Source organism: Callorhinus ursinus, unplaced genomic scaffold (genome assembly GCF_003265705.2).
Source record: "Callorhinus ursinus isolate GAN/ISIS: 27379988/994484 unplaced genomic scaffold, GSC_fseal_2.0 scaffold6, whole genome shotgun sequence".
Taxonomy (NCBI): Eukaryota; Metazoa; Chordata; class Mammalia; order Carnivora; family Otariidae; genus Callorhinus; species Callorhinus ursinus.
In genome coordinates, this window is record NW_027397068.1 from 785,998 (window position 1) to 806,573 (window position 20,576).

The 20,576-nt window shown below is 37.3% G+C and overlaps 2 pseudogenes; one reads left to right on the plus strand and one right to left on the minus strand.

Moving 5' to 3' along the window:
- Positions 1-362: 362 nt before the first annotated feature.
- On the minus strand, positions 363-2,441 carry LOC112813828 (protein MEMO1-like; annotated as a pseudogene).
- Positions 2,442-12,586: 10,145 nt separating this feature from the next.
- LOC112813833 (zinc finger CCHC domain-containing protein 17 pseudogene) lies at positions 12,587-13,199 on the plus strand (annotated as a pseudogene).
- Positions 13,200-20,576: the final 7,377 nt, after the last annotated feature.

Genomic DNA, 20,576 nt, shown 5'->3' on the forward strand with positions numbered 1-20,576 from the left:
ATACCTTCTCCCATTCTGTTGGTTGTCTTTTGGTTTTGTCAACTATTTTCTTTGCTGTGCAGAAGTTTTCTATCTTGATCAAGTCCTAATAGTTCATTTTTGCTTTTGTTTCCCTTGCCTCAGGAGACATATCTAAAAAAATGTTGCTACAACTGATGTCAAAAAGGTTGCCGCCTGTGTTCTCCTCTAGGATTTTGATGGTTTCCTATGTTGCATTTAGGTCTTTCATCCATTTTGAATTAATTTTTGTGTATGGTGTAAGAAAGTGGTACAGTTTCATTCTTCTGCATGTTGCTATCCAGTTTTCCCAACACCATTTGTTGAAGAGACTGTCCTTTTTCCATCCCTGAGGATTCAGAGCTTCAGTGGACCGTGAGTGCTCCCACTGCATAACTCACTCTACTGTCTTGCCAGTTTCTACACTGGCTTGACTGGGCATAATTCAAAAGGAAAAGCTCATATTCATTCTATTCTTCTGGAGCTCTGTGATAGCATTTAATAACACCCCAATGGGATCTTCCACATATAGGATTATGGTATTTCTTCAAGTAATTTCTAAAAGATACAGGGTCAAGTTGTTCTATAATAGTCACATCCAGATGGTCAATGGATCTATAAATCTTCCCCTGGGAATCATCATAGTAACTGTAATGGAAACTTTGACCCCAATGGCAGAAATCAGAAGAAACCACAAAGAGATTACTAGGATCCACTAGATATTTACTAAAGAGTTTTTCAAATTCCTGTTCTTTTGATTCACTCAGAGCTCCAACCAGTACAGGAATAATGTAAACTCATCCTTATGGCTTTCCATGGCTTTAGTGGTATAAGGCAAATGCATTTCAATACTGTGTTCATCTCCATCTCTCTGCAGATACATGTGTTCAAACATTCCTGTCTTCCATTGTTCTCTGTAAATCTTTTGGTCAATACAAAGATTGGTGCCTGTGCTGCTATGGTGCACAAGGATGAAGCTCTATCCCCTCACTTTCAATCTGGAGATGTCTTTAGGTCTAAAATAATTCCCTTGTAGGCAGCACATAGATAGGTCTTGTTTTTTTAAGCCATTCTGATCCTCTATGTCTTTTGATTGGAACATTTAGTCCATTTACATTCAGAATGATTATTGATAGATATGAATTGAGTGCCATTATGTTACCTGTAAAGTTGGTGTTTCTGGTGATCTTCCCTGTTCCTTTCTAGTCTGTTGCTTTTGGTCTTTCTTTCCCACTCAGAGTCCCCTTTAATATTTCCTGCAGGGCTGGCTTTTGTTTGTCTGGAAAAAACTATTTATCTCTCCTTCTGTTCTGAATGACAGCCTTGTTGGATAAAGTATTCTTGGCTGCATATTTTTCCCATTCAGCGTGTTGAATATTTCCTGCCACTGTCTTCTGGCCTGCCAGATTTCTGTAGACAGATTGCTATGTTCATAATTTGTCTTCTCTTGTAGGTTAAGGACTTTTTTCCCTTTCTGCTTTCAGGATTCTTTCCTTGTCTGTGTATTTTGTGAATTTGACTATGATATGTCTTGGTGATGGCTGGCTTTTGTTGAATTTAATGAGAGTTCTCTGTGCTTGGGTTTCAATGTCTGTTTCCTTCCCTGGATTAGGGAAGTTTTAGCTATAATTTCCTCAAATAAACCTTCTGATCCTTTTTCTTTCTCTTCTTCTGGGACTTTTATGATACAAATGTTATTACATTTTAAGGAGTCACTGAGTTCCCTAAGTCTACATTTGTGATCCAATACTTTTCTTTCCCTCTTTTTTTTAGCTTCATTATTTTCCATAATTTTATCTTCTATACCGCTGATTCATTCCTCTGCTTTGTCCATTCTTGTTGTTATTGCATCCAATTTGGTTTTACCACTCAGTTATAGCATTTTTTTTCTAGCCTGACTAGTTTTTAGTATTTTTATCTCTGCAGTAAGAGATTCACTAGTGTCTCGTATGCTTTTCTCAAGCTCAGCTACTATCCTTATGATTATTGTTTTAAATTCTGGTTCAGACACCTTACTTGTATCTGTATTGATTAAATACCTAGCTGTGACTTCTTATTTGTGGGGGGGGGGTGAATTCCTCTGTCTTGTCATTTTATCTGGGTCACTGTTTTTTGTTAGGAAAGCCTGTTGCATTCCAGCTCCTGAATAATGGCTATATTAGGAAGAGGTCCAAAAAAAAAAAGCTAAATCCTATTTCCCCTCAAGCTGAAGCTTTGATTGTAGCACTCTATGATCAGTAGTCTTGGAGCATAGAAGGGGTTTGGGCTGGTCTTCTGGAGGTGGGGTCTGCTGCAATGATTTTCAGGCTGGCTTGCCCTAGTGGAGATGAACCTACAAGGTGCAGGGGGAGGCGGCTTGGTATAAGTGGCTGCAGCCTCCAACGGATGGTGCTGTTTTGCTCACTGAGATTGGTCAGTGATGATGGGGGTGGGAAGAATGGCATCATCCAGCTGTCTTGTCTCTGGATTGGGGAGTTTGTACTGCCACTCTTCAGGAAGACCTCACAGAAGAGCAAACAATCACCCGTGTTGTGTCCCTAGCTTCCACCAGATCCTTGCCTTCACCATGCCTGCATCTGAGCTATTCAGCTGCCAGGCAGCACAGTACTCCTGTGTTTTATTGCAGGCATGTGGCTGGGTTTCAAAGCTCTAAATTTTAGAGATCTCCACAGTACAGACCCATGCTGATCCTCTGGGGAAGGGTCTTGCTGCATTTTTGCTATTTGACAGTTTGTCCTGGAAATTGGTTGCACCACTGTGAGTGGTTTGGATTTTATGGAAAAGTATAGCCAAGACCTGGCACCAAGGTTTGCTGCCCTCAGCCAGTGTCTCTGTTCCTTTGTTAGTGAACGGGGCATCTCAATGGCACCTGCTGGGTCCCTATGGCGTTTTCTTAATTTCAGTGTAAAGTACATCACCCAATCAAGATAGGATTAAAGCATATACTGACAGAAAACTAATTTTTTGGATTGTAATTTTTATTTTACAGTTTAATATTCTGACATTTTATATATGGCATTTTGTGGTACTAAAGAAGTGGTCTTGCAATCTTATATATTTTATTGTAGTGATATTTCAAACTTTATGACTAGAATCCCTAGCATTCAGATCTCAGTTCTACCATTGACCTGGCCAAATTACTTAACCTCTCTCTGTCTCAGGTTTTTCATCTGTAAAATGGGAATAATTCAATAATACTTGTCTCACAGGATTGTTGTGAGGGGGAAAATGTCAATAAATTTAAGGTGCATGGAACATTTCCTGACACATAGTAAAAACAGAATGTTTTGTTTTCAAGAATTTACTTAATCTATTAGAGTTTCTATTTCATTATTGGAAAGAGTAGATTATATGTCATAGAACTGTTAAAAGAATCAAATTGAAAATCTGAGAATAAACAATCAGTAACATGAAAAGTGAGGGGTTGTATTCTCCTTATTCTGTAGCTACTTCCAAATATTGATGCATTAGTAGACAAAATGGTACTACACATTGTTGTGGTAACCAGGTGTGCCCTAGCTCATTGCTCTACTGATGCAGTGGTTTCTTAAAGGTAGTCTAGAAATTTCATTTTATAGATATATGTGAGAGTAGTTGCCCAAATCCACTTCTAAATAAAAGAAGTTTCCTCTCCCTTTATATTAGTCTTCTAAGAAAAAAACCAAACAAAAACAAAAAACTATTGTGTATAGAGAAGCCTGATAACTTTATTTAGGCATGTTTCCAAGCTTCATTTTTCAGTTTGTAGTGTGGCATGCATAAGAACATGTACTTTATTATTTTTTTAAATTTTATTATGTTATGTTAGTCACCATACAATACATTATTAGTTTTTGATGTGGTGATCCACGATCCATTGTTTTCATGTAACACCCAGTGCTCCATGCAAAATGTGCCCTCCTTAATACCCATCATTGGGCCAACCAATCCCCCCATCCCCCTCTCCTCTCAAACCCTCAGTTTGTTTCTCAGAGTCCATAGTCTCTCATGGTTCATCTCCCCCTCCGATTTCCCTCCCTTCATTTTCCCCTTCCTTCTCCTAATGTCCTACATGCTCTTCCTTATGTGCCACAAATAAGTGAAACCATATGATAATTGACTTTCTCTGCTTGACTTATTTCACTTAGCATAATCTCCTCCAGTCCCATCCATGTTGATGTAAAAGTTGGGTATTCATCCTTTCCGATGGCTGAGTAATAGTCCATTGTATATATGGACCACATCTTCTTTATCCATTCATCTGTTGAAGGGCATCTCGGCCCTTCCCACAGTTTGGCTATTGCGGACATTGCTGCTATGAACGTTGGGGTGCATATGGCCCTTCTTTTCACTACATCTGTGTCTTTGGGGTAAATACCCAGGAGTGCTATTGCTGGGTCATAGGGTAGCTCCATTTTTAATTTTCTGAGGCACCTCCACACTGTTTTCCAAAGTGGCTGTACCAACTTGCATTCCCACCAACAGTGTAAGAGAGTTCCCCTTTCTCCACAACCTCTCCAACATTTGTTGTTTCTTGCCTTGTCAATTTTTGCCATTCTCACTGGTGTAAGGTAGTATCTCAAAGTGGTTTTGATTTGAATTTCCCTGATGGCTAATGATGATGAACATTTTTTCATGTATCTGTTAGCCATTTGTATGTCTTCTTTGGAGAAGTGTCTCTTCATGGCTTCTGCCCATTTTTTTGACTTGATTATTTGTTTTTTGGGTGTTGAGTTTGAGAAGTTCTTTATAGATCTTGGATATCAGCCTGTTGTCTGTAGTGTCATTTGCAAATATCTTCTCCCATTCCGTGGGTTGCCTCTTTGTTTTGTTGACTGTTTCCTTTGCTGTGCAGAAGCTTTTTATCTTGATGAAGTCCCCAAAGTTCATTTTCTGTTTTGTTTCACTTGCCTGTGGAGATGTATCTTGAAAGAAGTTGCTATGGCCGATGTCAAAGAGGTTACTGCCTATGTTCTCCTCCAGGATTTTGATGGATTCCTGTCTCACATTGAGGTCTTTCATCCATTTTGAGTTTATCTTTGTGTATGGGGTTAGAGAATGGTCGAATTTCATTCTTCTGCATGTGGCTGTCCAATTTTCCCAGCACCATTTATTGAAGAGACTGTCTTTTTTCCATTGCATGTTTTTCCCTGCTTTGTCGAAGATTATTTGACCATAGAGTTGAGGGTCCATATCTGGGTTCTCTATTCTGTTCCATTGGTCTATATGTCCGTTTTTGAGCCAGTACCATGCTGTCTTGGTGACCACGGCTTTGTAATACAGCTTGAAGTCAGGTAACGTGAAGCCCTAGCTTTGTTTTTCTTTTTCAACATTTCCTTGGCAATTTGGGATCTTTTCTGATTCCATACAAATTTTAGGATTGTTTGTTCCAGGACTTTGAAAAATGTCATTGGAATTTTGATCGGGATGGCATTGGAGGTATAGGTTGCTCTGGGTAGCATAGACATTTTAACAATGTTTATTCTTCCGATCCATGAGCATGGAACGTTTTTCCATCTTTTTGTGTCTTCTTCAATTTCTTTCATGAGTGTTCTGTAGTTTCTAGAGTATATATCCTTTACCTCTTTGGTTAGGTTTATTCTGAAAGATAGTGTCATCCCCTATGAATTTAATTGCTTTTTGGGGGGTGCCTGAATATTGCTGTTCAGGGCACTGGAAAAGAATAAACATACTTAAAGCTGCAAGGAAGGGATCATTCACTCAACCTAGGTAAATAGGTCACTTCACAGAATAGATTTTTCATCTTTTCGCTAACCAATTTATTACTATGTCTTCTGTTTTGCATGGTTTTTAGTAATTGGTTATCAGCACATGAAGAAAAGATGGTATTATCTATTCTATTTATGTATAATATATGTCAAAATAACCCACCAGAATACCCCAGAGCATATTTCAAAGAGAAAAATACAAAATCACCTACAAGCAGGGAGAAAAAGCTTAGAATTTTCTTCCTAGGGGAGGGTGGAAGCTTAAGTAATATGTTTTGGAAATCATATAACATCAGCTACCACCTAATCTGGTCTTCTTAGTACTTAGTCTGGTTTGGGCATTTAGTATATTTTTGTCTTTTTTGGTCTTCTTTTCATATTTACTGTGTTCTTATTACATGTATATTTTAAATATAATTACCAGTTTATATTATATTATATACCCATAAGCTGTTGCAATAGGTATTTTCAAATAAACCAAATTAAAAAATAAAATGTGATTCTTATTTTTTTGTGATTCTTACTTCTGCTGACTCTTCTGATCTTATCTTCTGCGATCACAACTTTGTTATTACTTATATTAATAATAATAACTACTTTCTCCCTCACTCCAAAAAAGCAATAATAATGTGAATATTATATCATATTTTCAAAAATCCAGAAATGTAGTTGAAATAAGTGAACAATTCAAATGTAATCTTGATGAATATTCCTCAAAGTCTAAAAGCTCTTTGGAAATAAGAATGAGTTATATGTCAATTTAGAAACAATTATTGTCAGTTTTCCTTTATCTTATAGAATTTTTGAATATAAACCCAAATCCTCTTTGTTTGCTATTATGAAGACATAGATCTGATCTTCACACACAAGGAATATGGCAATAATACACCACTATATTTGTGACTCATTGCACATTATTAGTCTCCGCTCAAATCTCACTCTTTTCCATGTAATCTTTCCACTTTAAAATCTCATTATTCATTTATACAACTCCAGCAATTCACTTATATCACTATAGCAATAGTTTAACCTCTGTATGCTTATATACACATATGCGTGCATCCCTGTAGATTTCATTAGGACTTGGGGCTAGGGGCAAGAAGAGTCTTTCACACCTCTGATATTTACATCTTCCTTAACACAGGTCCTATGAATTTATTTTATGATTTCTTAATGTAGAGTCATAGATTTTTTTTCTGTTAGAGTAGTTTTATGACTTTAATTTTTTTTTCTTTTTCCTCTACCTCACCTAGAAGGCAGAAACAGTAGCTAATATTTACTTAACAGTTAAGCCACTCCCTACAAGGGGGCTGATTAATCTGACCTGCATATATGGAGATATTTATCTGACTCAGTGAGAGAGTTTCCATAAACAGAGCAGCCTCGGTTCTGTTTCATCAAGAATATTGCCATTTGGGCAAAAGGGGGTGGTGAGCAATGGAAGGAGTGCAATAGTCGGCCACAAACATTTGTCGCCCCTGGTGAAGGGGCCCTCAGTTAAATACTCAGGTGCCTTCAGCCAGACAATAACTGAAAGGGAGAGGAGTTGTGACAACTGAATCCCTCAGATGTCAGTCATTATTTTTGCAGCTACCTTCAAAACCATAAAAGTATAGAATAATTCATATTTATCAAACCTATATTCCAAACCATATTTTAAAAAATCAAGGGGCACCTGGGTGGCTTAGTTGGTTAAGTGCCGGCCTTGGGCTCAGGTCATGATTCTAGGGTCCTGGAATCGAGCCCCACATCAGGCTCCCTGCTCAGTGGGGCGCCTGCTTCTCCCTCTCCCCTACTTGTTCTCTCTCTCTCACTCTCTCAAATAGATAAATCTTAAAAAAATAGTAAATAAATAAAATAAAACAAAAAATCAGTTTTTCTCTCCTCCCTCACAGTTCAAATGGTTCTGCATTGTAAACCTCCATGTGCATAAAAATAATCTTAGTAAAGTTCCACAGCACAGTAAACTGCATTTAATAGTACGTTTTCTGTTAATTTCCATTTCAAAAAAATGGATCATTTTTGTCAATCCTATCATCGAAAGTGTGTATATAAGGGAATACAAAGTTGAAGAGAACTGATTTATGGCTCAGACATGAGGAGGTCTCAGCGGCCAGCCACATGCCCAACGGACGGCAGCTTTGAGGCCTACATGGCAAAGGAGATTTATTTCAGGTCAATACTTAAAGTGGCCACACACAGACACACAGAACACTGGCATCCAAACATTTACCCTCTAGGCAAGATGAATCTGAGGCATTTCCTCTGGAATACTTAAAGTGCTTATGGTCATAGTAGAAATTAGCTCAGGACTGAAAATAGGACTTAACTGATAGCCTTTAAGTTTGTCAACACTCAGACTTTCTTGCCTAGCTCACAGGGGAGTTCTGATAGCCAGGCAGGCCTTAAGCACTTAGCCAGAGTTTCAAACATTTCTCTTCAGAGAAATTCAATAGGAACAGAGAAAAGATCTCCACATCTCTGGCTGTATCTACCTAAATGGAATCTTGTTTGTCACAAGGCTTCAATCAGGTACCTGATTCCCTTCTTAATGTCTCACATTTAAACATAGAAAGACTAAAAATAACCACTATTTGAGGAGAGCTTTTAACTCAAGAAAAGAGCCTAAAATAATAAAGGAACAAATGAAGTAATGGAGGGAAGGTGGGTGAGAAAGATAATCCATCCACAAAACAAGAAGTTGCTGTGTGTATTAGTTTTCTATTGCTGTGTGGTAAATTACCACAAACCTGTGGCTTAAAACAACATAAGTTTTTTATCTTACAGTACCTCTGCTCAGGGTCTTGCAAGGCTGCAGTCAGGTGTTGGCCAGGTCTGGGGTCTTATCTGAAGCTCAGACTCTTCTTCCAAGCCAACTGGTTGGTGAAAGAATTCACTTCCTCGTGGTTATAGGACTGAGTGAAATCCCTGAGTTTTTTTGCTAGCCATAGACCAGCAAAAGAGAGAAGCCAGCTCTTTCTCATTTCCTAGAGAGCACCCAACAGTTCCTTCTCAGGTGGGCCCCATAATCCATTTTTAACCTGAATGCTACTTGCCTCTAGGCCAGCAGGAGTACAGAACTCTGACTGCTATCACTGACCAATGGGCTCCCTTTGAAGGAGTCAACTGATTACCTCAAGCCTACACATTACAACCTTCCTCTTAATTAAGTCAAAGTCTACTGTCAATAACTTAATTACTTGTGCAAAATCCTTTCTTTCATGTAAAGTAATATAGTCAAGAAAACAATATACCATCATAATCATAGTTTCCTCCCACACCCAAGAGGAGTTAATTATTTAAGGTGTGTACATGAGATGACAAGAATTTTGGAGGCCTTCTTAGAAATCTGCCCACCACACTTTGGAAATGAAAAATATCAGAAAACAGGAAATAACTCTTTATTTCATAAAATATAATTGCTGAAAAAATTGTAATAGAAACTTTGAAAGACAATATCAAGGAAATAGAATGTGCAGAGAGGAGGAGAGAGAAACAGAAAGAACAAAGAAAACTATGAGCAAAAATTAAGAAATTTAGAGGTATTATATAGAAAATTTAATATTTAACAAATTAGTTTTATAGAGAATAAAGAAAATTTGAAAGAAGAGAGTATTAAAGAAAGAAATCAAGAAAATTTCCCTGAAATAAAGAGTATACATTTCTAATTAAAAAAACCTTCCACCACCCAGCAAAAAAGAATAAAAACAGATCCATAACCAGAGCACACATTATTTTTAAATTTTAGTATAGGACATAGAGATAAAATTCTAAATTCTCCAGAAATTTAAAAGAAACAAGTCATGAACAAAGGAGCAAGACTGATATTTCTCACAAGCAGCACTAAATATTAAATGACATTGGAGCAAGTACTTTGAAATTCTGAGTGAAAAATGCTTTTCAAACTAAAACTCTACCCAGCCAAACCCTCATCACATGGGAGAATACAAGAACATCAGGCATTTTTATATGTGCCAAATTTCCACACATTTACCTCCCATGAGACTTTCTCGGGAAGTCCTGAAAAACATTCTTCAGCAAATTCATGAGTAAATCAAGAAAGAGAAAGCTGGGATTCAGAAAATATAGGATCAAATCAGGAAGACAATGAACAGAGACCTCAAGGTGAGGTAGCTGCTGGAAACAGTCTAGATTAAGGAGAATGAACGGAGAGCTACAAAGGGGAAGGTATAAATTAAAAATATTGAGACAGCAAACTGGGCATGTGGAAAGTAGGACAATTATTGTACAATACAAAAACCTCAGAAGTGAGGGTTTGCCACAAGGTGCATTACTTTGACTCTAGTGGAGCTGTATTTGCATAAATATTGATGAAAGCAATCCTTGGTTTGATTTCAGTGTTGGATGGGATAAAGTTGAGAGAAATGGAGGAGTGCTGGGGAGGTTTAAAAAGCTAAATCTTCATTTTTATTATAGAAAGTCAAATGGTAGAATCTAAAAGTCATCAACCCAAAAAATATTCTTAGAAACATATAATTCAGGGGCACGTGGGTGGCTCAGTTGGTTAAGCATCTGTCTTGGGCTCAGGCTCAGGTCTTGATCCCAGGGTCCTGGGATCCAGCTGCAGGGCTCCCTGCTCCGCAGGGAGTCTGCTTCTCCCTCTGTCCCTCCCCCTGCTCATGTGCTCTCACGTGCTCTCTCAAATAAGTAAATAAAATCTTAAAAAAAAAAAAAGAAACATATAATTTGGAAAAATATCAGAAGAAACAGCTGAATTAGAACTTTGTTTCTAGGGGCGCCTGGGTGGCTCAGTCGTTAAGCGTCTGCCTTCGGCTCAGGTCATGATCCTGGGGTCCTGGGATCGAGCCCCGCATCGAGCCCCGCATCGGGCTCCCTGCTCCACGGGAAGCCTGCTTCTCCCGCTCCCCCTGCCGTGCTCCCTCTCGCTGTGTCTCTCTCTGTCAGATAAATAAATAAAATCTTTAAAAAAAAAAACTTTGCTTCTAGGAAAGGGAGTAGGATGGGAACTGCTCATTATCAGCTTTCTGTTACTATTCGATTTTTTCTAATAATGTGCTATTATATTTTTTAACTTTTTAACCATATAGAAGCATCTTCTGCAGCTGTTTGTTGGGTCATACTTGAATTTCAGATATTCTGGAAAAAAACACTATTGCAACGTTTTGTTAAATAAACACAAAAAGCTAAGCTTTTAACATGTAGAACTTTACCCTCATGTAGCATATACCCTCTCCCACAATTAACAAATTGAAACTTCTTGATTTCTGGCTTTTTCTGGTGATAATATTGTTTGCATATATTTTTATTAACTATATTAAATAAAGCCTACATCTGTAGCACTCTGGAGGTATTAAAGCATTTTCACTTTTATGATGTTAATTATCCTTCCAATTACTCTGTGATAAAGGCAGAGTAAATACTCATTAAATATTAATAATTATTATTAATATTAAATATTCATTTTATTTTATAGATTAAAAACCTGAGGTTCATAGAGTTAAGTATACTCAAAATCATGTTTTTTTTCCTTAGAAACAATATTCTAGCATTAGTATTGTATATTGCTCATCACACCACACTTTTTCCTGTATGTTAGGATATAATACTTTTTTTTACTTTGTAATTTTCAGACTCAGTGTCATTTTGATAATCATGGTATTTTGTTTATCTAACTGACATTTTTTATTTTAAATATACCACTATGTACATCCACCCAATGTCACTGTGAAAGGCAATTTCCTTGTTTTTATATAATCGTAGGTAGGAAATATGTTTTTAAATATACATATATATATGTACTTATAATGCATTTACAATTTTACTTCTACTTTGTCCAAAAAAATGCATGAATCTATATTTGCTCTACAGAGTTCCTCAATATATTCAAATATATGCCATGCCTCTTAAAAGAAATGCATACACTGAAAGGATCCACCTCTGAAAAATCAAGAAAATAGGAGGCAAGCAATAGCTTATTGGACATTCCTTCAGTCCTCCATGCTCCATTTCAGAAAACTCCCACACCTCTCATTCTGTTCTTAGGATATTATAAGAGACTAGAACTGAGAGCTATTTGTTCTGCCCTCAGAGAGCTACTAGATATGAGATTTCCCTTGGAGTCATTTGAAAAATGAGCCCAGACAGGAGTTAAGAAAGGGGAGAGAGGAAAGTAGACTCCAACAGTGGAGAGAAAAGATGATGTGTGCAGCAGAAAGGAAAAGTAGTTCACTTCTTCTCAGGCAAAACCAGTGAGGGTTTGGGGTGGTCATAAAGGCATTCTAGCATCACACAGGCAGCCAAAGAGCAAGCATATAGTAGTTCCAAGATGGATCCCAGAAGAACAATTCCATTTATCGCATGAGAACTTTAGAGAGCCAAAACATCAAAAAAATCTGTACAGGAAGATCCCCCACATCCTTAGGCATATAACTACTTTTCAGATACAAAATACATATATATCCAAAATTTGGCACCACAGAGAAGGTGGGCTTGCCAATTTCATAAAGAACAGATGAATTGATGTTGTTTTACTTTAGTTAAATGTATTTAATATAACCCTGGCAATAATTCCTGTCCAATGTCTCAGCTATTTCCAGTAGTGCTAAGAAAAATGAAATATGCCAACACAGCCATATTCTATAAATCTAGTTACTTAGAAAATAGTTGCAAACAACAACAACAAACTGCAATGAAACAAATGTTATTTAGAAAATTTTCTTCATCTGCCTGTATAACAAACATTTATTGAGTCCTGTCAAATTGCCAAATAAAAGTGCCAAAAAAGGCCTGGGTCTTGGTGTTTCACACAATGCTGTGGCCAGGAGACCAAGAGCTGACAGACACTTGAAGTACATTTAACAGAAAAGAAATGGAGGAGCCATAGAACATTAAGGATTAATTCAGGAAGACCCAAGACCATGGAGGACTTGCCTGCTGTCTACACTATTTTCCAACCAGAGGTTGTTATGGTGACAGACTATGAAACTTTTATCAAAATCCCAGGCTGTTGGAAGCAAGGTCTTGTCCGTCGAACTCACAGGTCATCCTGTTGCATGGATAAGCCTTCTGAGATGGTAGATGTCAGAGAAAAGGTGGGGGAGAAGCTTATTGGCCGACAGATGAAAAATGATGGGATAAAATTATCCCTCTCCATGAAAGTTGTCAACCAGGGAACTGAGAAAGACCTTGATGCCAACGATGTTATCACTGAGCAAGAAGAGAGGCAGAGGCAGTCCTTCCATGATTACACTGGGCAGATCACCCTCAAGGCTGTCCTGTACACCACCTGCAAGCAGTGTGGCTATAAAGACCACTTTGCAAAGGATTGTTTTATGGAACCATAAGGAGCTAAATATTCTCTGATACCTGATGAGGAAGAGGAGAAGGAAGAAGAGAAATCAGCAGAGTGAGAAGCCTGACCCGATGAGGAATTCTTCCAGAAAAAGAAAGAAGCTCCTCAGATTCCATCACTCAGTGAGACCTGCCCTCAGTTTGGAAAGTAATGGAGACTGATGCCTGCTGTTGCTGCGGCTGCTGCTGGAAAAGAAGAAAAAGAAATGAAGAAGAAAGAGAAGGAGAAGAAGGAAAAGCCACAGCAGGAGAAGCAATGGCAGCACAGGGAGTGAGATTAAAAAGAGGTCAGGAGTGGCTGAGCGAAGAAGGAACCAGGAGCCTTGCGCCTTGAAGCCCTAGTTCCTGGAAAGACTCAATAGTGAGCATAGGGTCTCCCACCCCATTGACTTCTCTCCCATGGGAGATGGCTTCTCCTCATGCCACAGGTAGGTTTGGGAGTTAGATGGCAAACGCACCTGTCTGAATGAGTTGTTGTTAACTTATCATTCCTGGTCTCTTTGCAAGTGACTCTTGCAGCTCATCCATTCATTGACTGAACTTCATTTAGCAGGAGGTCCCATTACCCTCTCCAGCTGCCATTGCCAGAGCCAGATGTCTGTACAGGAATCCAGGCTAGAGCCACAGGTACTGCTGTGCAGGCAAGTCTGGCTGTAGTTGGAGAACAGTGATTGGCCCCTTTCTGTTGGGCCAGCCCTGGACCGACTGGTGAGTGATCTCTACGGCATCCAACACTGAGGCAGAGGGAGACATGTGATACGAGGGAGAACATGGTGAGAAGTGGTGCTTGCTTTTTCTGTTCCCCCGCTATGATGCTACTGTGCTAGAACTGACAGCCAGAAAACCATTATTTGCAATGACTGAGCTTGTATGTGACATTCTGCCAGACCACTGAACCAGATAGTTCAAGCCAAGATCATTGTTTTACTTTGTATTTACTACTGTATAAGTCAATTGGTTCCACTTCAGGTCTCTGCTTAAATTCCTGGCATTACATGGAGGAAAAAATGCCAAATAAAAGGCATAATGCCTGCTCTCAAGAAGGTGTTTAATGAAGAAAGGATGATAAATTTAAAAAACAATGCAGTGAGATAAAGCATGAAAGAAGGTAGTATTTGGTGTGAAGGCAGCTGAATGGGGCCTTCATACCAAACACCAAATACTGTTTTAGGGTAGGACCAAGGAAGTCATCCTAGTGGAACTTGCATCGAGCTGTATTTTGAAGGTGAAGTAAAAGATAGCTTGATTCCAAATTGGGTGGAAAAAAGCAGGATGAATAACTTGCTAAGATTATGTTTAGTGTACATAACAGAAAGTCAACTAACATAGCTTAAACCTATAGGATTTTTTTCCCATAATAAACCCTCCTTCAGTGGGAACCTTAAGGATGGTACAGTTGCTCAAGGAGTTGATGAAGAATTCAAGTTCTGTTTGGCTTCTTTCTCTGCCAGTCTTAGTGGGTGGTTTTTGTTCTCTTGGGCACAAGATAGCTGTTGTACCTCCACGCATCATGTATACATATTAGTCAGAAAGAAGGGAAGAAAGGTGAAGGTGTCCTTTTTATTAGAAGAACAATAGCTGTTCTAGAAGTTTTACTTAGCCAGTAGATTTTAGCTGTTTTATTATGGGGCCAAAACTTGATCACATGACCACCCCTAAAGGCACAGGAATCTAGGGAGGTAAGTATTTTTAACTTGGCACATTGCCTCCCCAAACAAAAATGAGGTTATGTTAGTAAGAAGGAGAAAATTCCTGTTACATAGGAAACTACCACCAGGATTTCTACATTTGAGATGATAAAGTAGTTGTATTTTTCCCCTATTCCACCTACTAAGTAAAACTAAAATCTTTGGACATTATATAAAACATATGTTTTCTTACCACAATGAAATCAAAATAGAAATCAATAAAAGAAAGAAAGAAAATATTAAAACACTTGGAAATTCTGGAAAACTAAATCAATATTATTCGATTTCCATTTTGCTTTTGATTTATTTATCAAGGAGAATAGTCTTCACACCAGAAAATTAGAAAAAAAATCAACATTAATCAACAAAATCCCAAGATACATGAGAAGATAGTAAGACTATTTCTAGTAGTTCTTTAACGGTCCCAGAGTATAATTGATAAATGGAAGGATGGATGGCTATCCCTTCACATTGTACTATTACCTTATGCTACTATTTCTTTTCTGCCCGATTGTTTATAAGCTCTCTGGAAGAACAGCTCTAAGGAGAAATCTTGTTTCTTTCTTCTTTATACTAAAAGCCTTAAACACCAGTGGTCATTCTAAAATTATAATTGAGTTGAATAATTGATTAATTAATTAATTCATTGATCATTTGAATGACTTAGTTTTTAGCCATAGATAATTCATTTATGAATAAACCAATTCAAGCTGATGAACCAATTACCTCTAAAGCACTGCCAAGTTTCATAAACTACTTTTCTCATAGTGAATATCTTTTCTTAAGGGACACACGTGTGAAATGAATGCAAAATAAAGATCAAGCAAAAGAAGCCAATAAATGTGCCAAACACAGGCATTTACAATTAAACTTACAGCTTTCTGACAGTAGGATCAGACATACACACACACACACACACACACACACACACACAAATATGGTCAATCGGACAAATTTTATTATTTAAAAAAAGGATAATACTGTCCTCAGATTTTCTATGAATAAATCAAATGGTAACTGCCAAATGAAAGTGCATATTCAGGATATGATGATGGAAGCATATGGTTAGATCATAGGAGGTGACAGTAGGCTCTGCTGGTCAGAGCACATGTGGAACATGGTGATCACTTTGGCCCATCATTTAAAGATATATATTAATAAATTCTAGTGTGTTTTAGGGAAATGTGAGCTAAATGGTAAAAGGTCTTGAACTATATCATTCAAGCAATGGGTTGAGAGAAATAGTGAGAAGAGAAATCCATGGGAAAGCACATGAATTATCTAAATACTTGAAGGGCATTCATGTAAATGAGGGAGAAAATTCTGCAGGAGTTGAACTCCTAATGACATGGTTACGTTCAATATCAGTAAGAGTTCCGAATGGCTGTAACACCTCAATATCAGGCAAGCTTCCCATGAGAAGTGATCACCCCATTAGAGAAGAGTTAGTGAAACCCCAGGTAAGCATTAACCAAGGATGTTAAGAGATTTCTAGAGGAGTAGGAGATTGAGTCAGATGACTTCAGAAGGCCATTTCAATATTCACATTCTATACCCGTAAGAGCTTCAGGTATAAATCACTGGTAGATTTTCACCAGTTCTACTGTATGATTTTACTCAATTCTATTTGCCAATGATAACTTATATTTGGCCTAAGTTAAGACTGAAATCTGTAGCTTTTTTAAATAAAGAAAATTCACTGGGTCACCCAAGATTCAAACCTAAGGCCTGGGTTTCATAAAAACTGTTTCAAATAACTCAATCAGTAAGGCTTGTATTTAAGTGGGGCCATGTTTCTTATCCAAGACTTATTGGCCTCTATGGCTCTAGTACATAATTCTGGCCTATTTTTGTTTAGGAAGGTATAATTATCATTGACAGTATATTTTAGAAAAGTATTCAAAGATGTATGGCTGTATCTACAAAAACTGTTCATGTTTAAAAACACAAAAATGATAATGGTATATAAATGTATTAAGGCAGAAGGTGTGTCTCTTCAAATAATTCTTACAAGAATTTATATGATAAATTATAAAATAAAAGATAACTCCATTTTTATACAGCTTATGCTCTCCAATCAAAAGGCACTTGCCTTCATTTAAAAATTAGGTGTTTTGCAGAAAGTAATTATACTTGTAATTATGAATAGTAATATAACCTGGAGTATTGACAACAGCAACAACAATAGCAGCAAAAAACCTGAGTCTGGAACATTCTCAATACCTGGCACCATACAGGGCAACTATAAATGCTATATAAAAACTGGTAAAATGAATGACAGGAAATCTCACATGCAAGAATTGTGTGCTGACGGAGCACTGAGTTCCTGTTTTCACTCCATTAAATCTGATTTCCACATACAACCTCTGGAATAACCAAGTTAAAAGACCAGAGCCTCGGGTAAAACATTACAATTTATGTGCAATGCACAATGTGTAGATTTAGGAGTTATCTCTTTTCTTAACATTTTTAAAGAGGGAAATACTCAAGAGAAAAATGACTGGGGGCGTCTGGGTGGCTCAGTCAGTTGGGCTTCCGGCTCTTGATTTGTCTCCAATCATGGTCTTGGAGTTGTGGGATCAGATCCCGGGTCAACTCCGCTGGGTGTGAAGCCTGCCTAAGACTCTCTCTCCCCCTTTCCCTTGGTCCCCTTCTCTGCAAGTGCACACTCTCTCTCTCTCTCAAAAAGGAAGAAAGAAAGAAAGAAAGAAAGAAAGAAAGAAAGAAAGAAAGAAAGAAAGAAAGAAAGAAAGAAAGAAAGAAAGAAAAAGAAAGAAAGAAAGAAAAAGAAAGAAAGAAAGAAAGAAAAAGAAAGAGAAAGAAAAAAGGAAGGAAGAAAGAAAAAAAAGAAAGAGAAAGAAAGAATGAATGATAAAAGAGTTATATTCCTTTATGAAGCCCCAGAGATAAATCCTCAAGTTCTCTAAGATTTGTGAGGTATTTGGGGAAATATCTGAGTAAACCCATATTTTCTCTTACATCTTCAAAGAACAAGAAAAAAAAACAATGCCTAATGAGTTATTTTTGATGTTTAAGCAGAAGATTTAAGAAATACATGAGAAAAGCAACATGTGTTCATGAAACTGTTTTAAAAGAAAGGATTTCCTGAGAAGAATGTGACTGCAGAACTTCTTCCATCCACTTTCTTGAAAAAATGGCTTCATGTACTGCTGACAAATTGATTAGATAAAGATGGAGGGAGTCAAAAGAAAATCCCTTATTGCTTTTGGTAAAACTCACTAAAATTATTGAACTTAGAGACAAGACACTTTAAAACTCAAGGCAGTCTTGCTTGATAAGAAAAGCCTAGTTTGGAGGGGAAGAAATAGAGTATTATTATCTAGTAGCAACTTCCTTGTCGATTTTGGGAAAAGATACTTAATACCCTGGCAACTGGGGCTACTCAGCTGCAAGCCATCATAATGATTGCTACTACTGAGTTTGTCCCTGCTGTGTTGGATGCTTTGCTCAGCTTCCTTTTCTAGTCTAGTGAACCCAGGCATATTATTTAACTTATATCTTCCAATTTCTCATTGAAGCAAAGTGTTAATGATAGTTGTATAGTTGTAAAGATTTTAGCACTTAGCATGCAGAGTGCCTGGTATACAATAACCATTTTATAAACATTTGCTTATTATTATTACCTCTTGAATCATGGCCTAGAAGTAGGTATTAGTTAAAAATGGATATCACAGTAAAGTAATGGAATAGATTAGAAGCCATGACTTTCAGAAACTGGCTAACAGGTATTGTTTGGTAGACTGTATAGTATTCGGCCCACAGAATGTTTTCATTTTTAGATTTTGAGTTTTGAGTTATTTCTCAATGTACAGAAATAGATTTCACAAATGAATTTCAATTTCCAGCTTTCGTTAGAAATGTAAAGTATCTGATCATTTTAGACATACCAACCCAAAGGACAGCCACGAGGGTAAACTTGGAGCCATACTTTTTAGCAAAGTTTCTCAAGTTTGTCATGGCTTCCACTTTTACTGTTATCTCCCCAAGGAGAACAAAATAAATATAATTCATCATGGTGCTTGCAAATTTGTGGACCAATATTATCATTTTTCTTAGATTTTTTTCCCATAGAGTTTGCAAACTGGTCGTGCCCTCCTTTTGACAGAAGTATACAGACTTCTGTCTGAACTACCAAGGTAAGTGAAATAAAAGTTGTTTTTCAAGTGTGTGCCATTTGTTTGGATGCATATTATGTCACCCTTTTCTGGGACTGTTTCCTTTATAAACATAAAATAATAAATAAAGCATATATACGTACATACATATTTGAACTAATGGGATACTCTGCTTAATGACTCCTAAATAGAAAATGCTAATGAGTCTCAAAATATTATGCCATCCAAATGTCCTTAAGATAAATATTTTAAGTAAATTTATGTGTGTGTTTATTGAAATATAATAGACATATACCACTGAGTAAATTTAAAGTGTGTAACTTGTTGATTTAATACACATATATTGCAATGTGATTACCACTTAGCTTTAGCTAGCACTTCCATCACATCACATAATTTTTCTTTCTTGTGGTGAGAATACTTAAGACTAGTCTCTTAGCAACTTTCAAGTATATAATATAGTATTGTTAACTATAATCACAATGCTGTGCATTAGATTCCCAAACATTTTATAACTGCAACTATATACACCCTGACCAATATCTCCCCAATGCCCCAACTCCCCAGCCACTGGTAACCACCATTCTACTCTCTGTTTCTGTGATATGAGAGATATCACACAGTGTTCACCTTTCTCTATCTGACTTATTTTATTTCACATGTGCCTTGAAGGTCCATACACATTGTCACAAATGGCAGAAATTTCTTCTTTCTCATGGCTGAAAAATATTCCATCATATATTTGCACCCAATCCTCTTTATCCATTCATCTATTGATGAACACTTAAGTTGTTCCCATATTTGACTATTGATAATAATGCTGTAATAAACATGGGGGTACATGGGACGCCTGGGTGGCTCAGTCAGTTAAGCATCTGCCCTCAGCTCAGGTCATGATCCCAGGGTCCTGGGATTGAGTCCCACATCAGGCTCCCTGCCCAGCTGGGAGTCTGCTTCTCCCTCTCCCTCTGCAGCTTCCCCTGCTTGTGCTCTCTCTCTCTCTGACAAATAAATAAAAAAATCTTTAAAAAATCTTAAAAAAAAAAACATGGGAGTGCAGATATCTTTTTGATATTCTGCTTTCATTTCCTTAGGCTATATACTCAGAAATGGGAATGCTGGAACATATAGTAGTTCTACTTTAAATTTTTTGAGGAAGCTCCATACTGTTTTCCAAAGTGGTTGAACCAGTTTACATTCCCACCAACAGTGCTCAGGGGTTCCCTTTTCTCCACACCCTCACCAACACTTGTTACCTCTTGGGTTTTTTTGACAACAGTCATTTTAACAGATGTGAAATGGGATCTCATTGTGATTTTGATTTGCACTTTCCTCATGATTTGTAATATTGAGCCCCTTTTCATGTACCTGTTGGTCGTTTGGATGTCTTCTTTGGAAAAATGTCTATCTGTTCCTCTGCACGTTTTTTAGTTGGAATGTTCATTTTTTTTTTGTTTTTAGTAATTGAATTCTATGAATTCTTTATATATTTTAGAAATTAACCCCTTATTAGATATATGGTTCGCAAATATTTTCTCCTATTTCATAAGCCACTTTTTCATTTTGTTGATTATTTTGCTGGGCAAAACCTTCTTAGTTTGATGTAGTTCTTTTTGGTTTTGCTTTTATGTTTTGTGCTTTTGGTGTTACATCAAAAAAATCAGTGACAAGTTCAGTGTCAAGGAGCATTTTCACTATGTTTTCTTCTAAGAGTT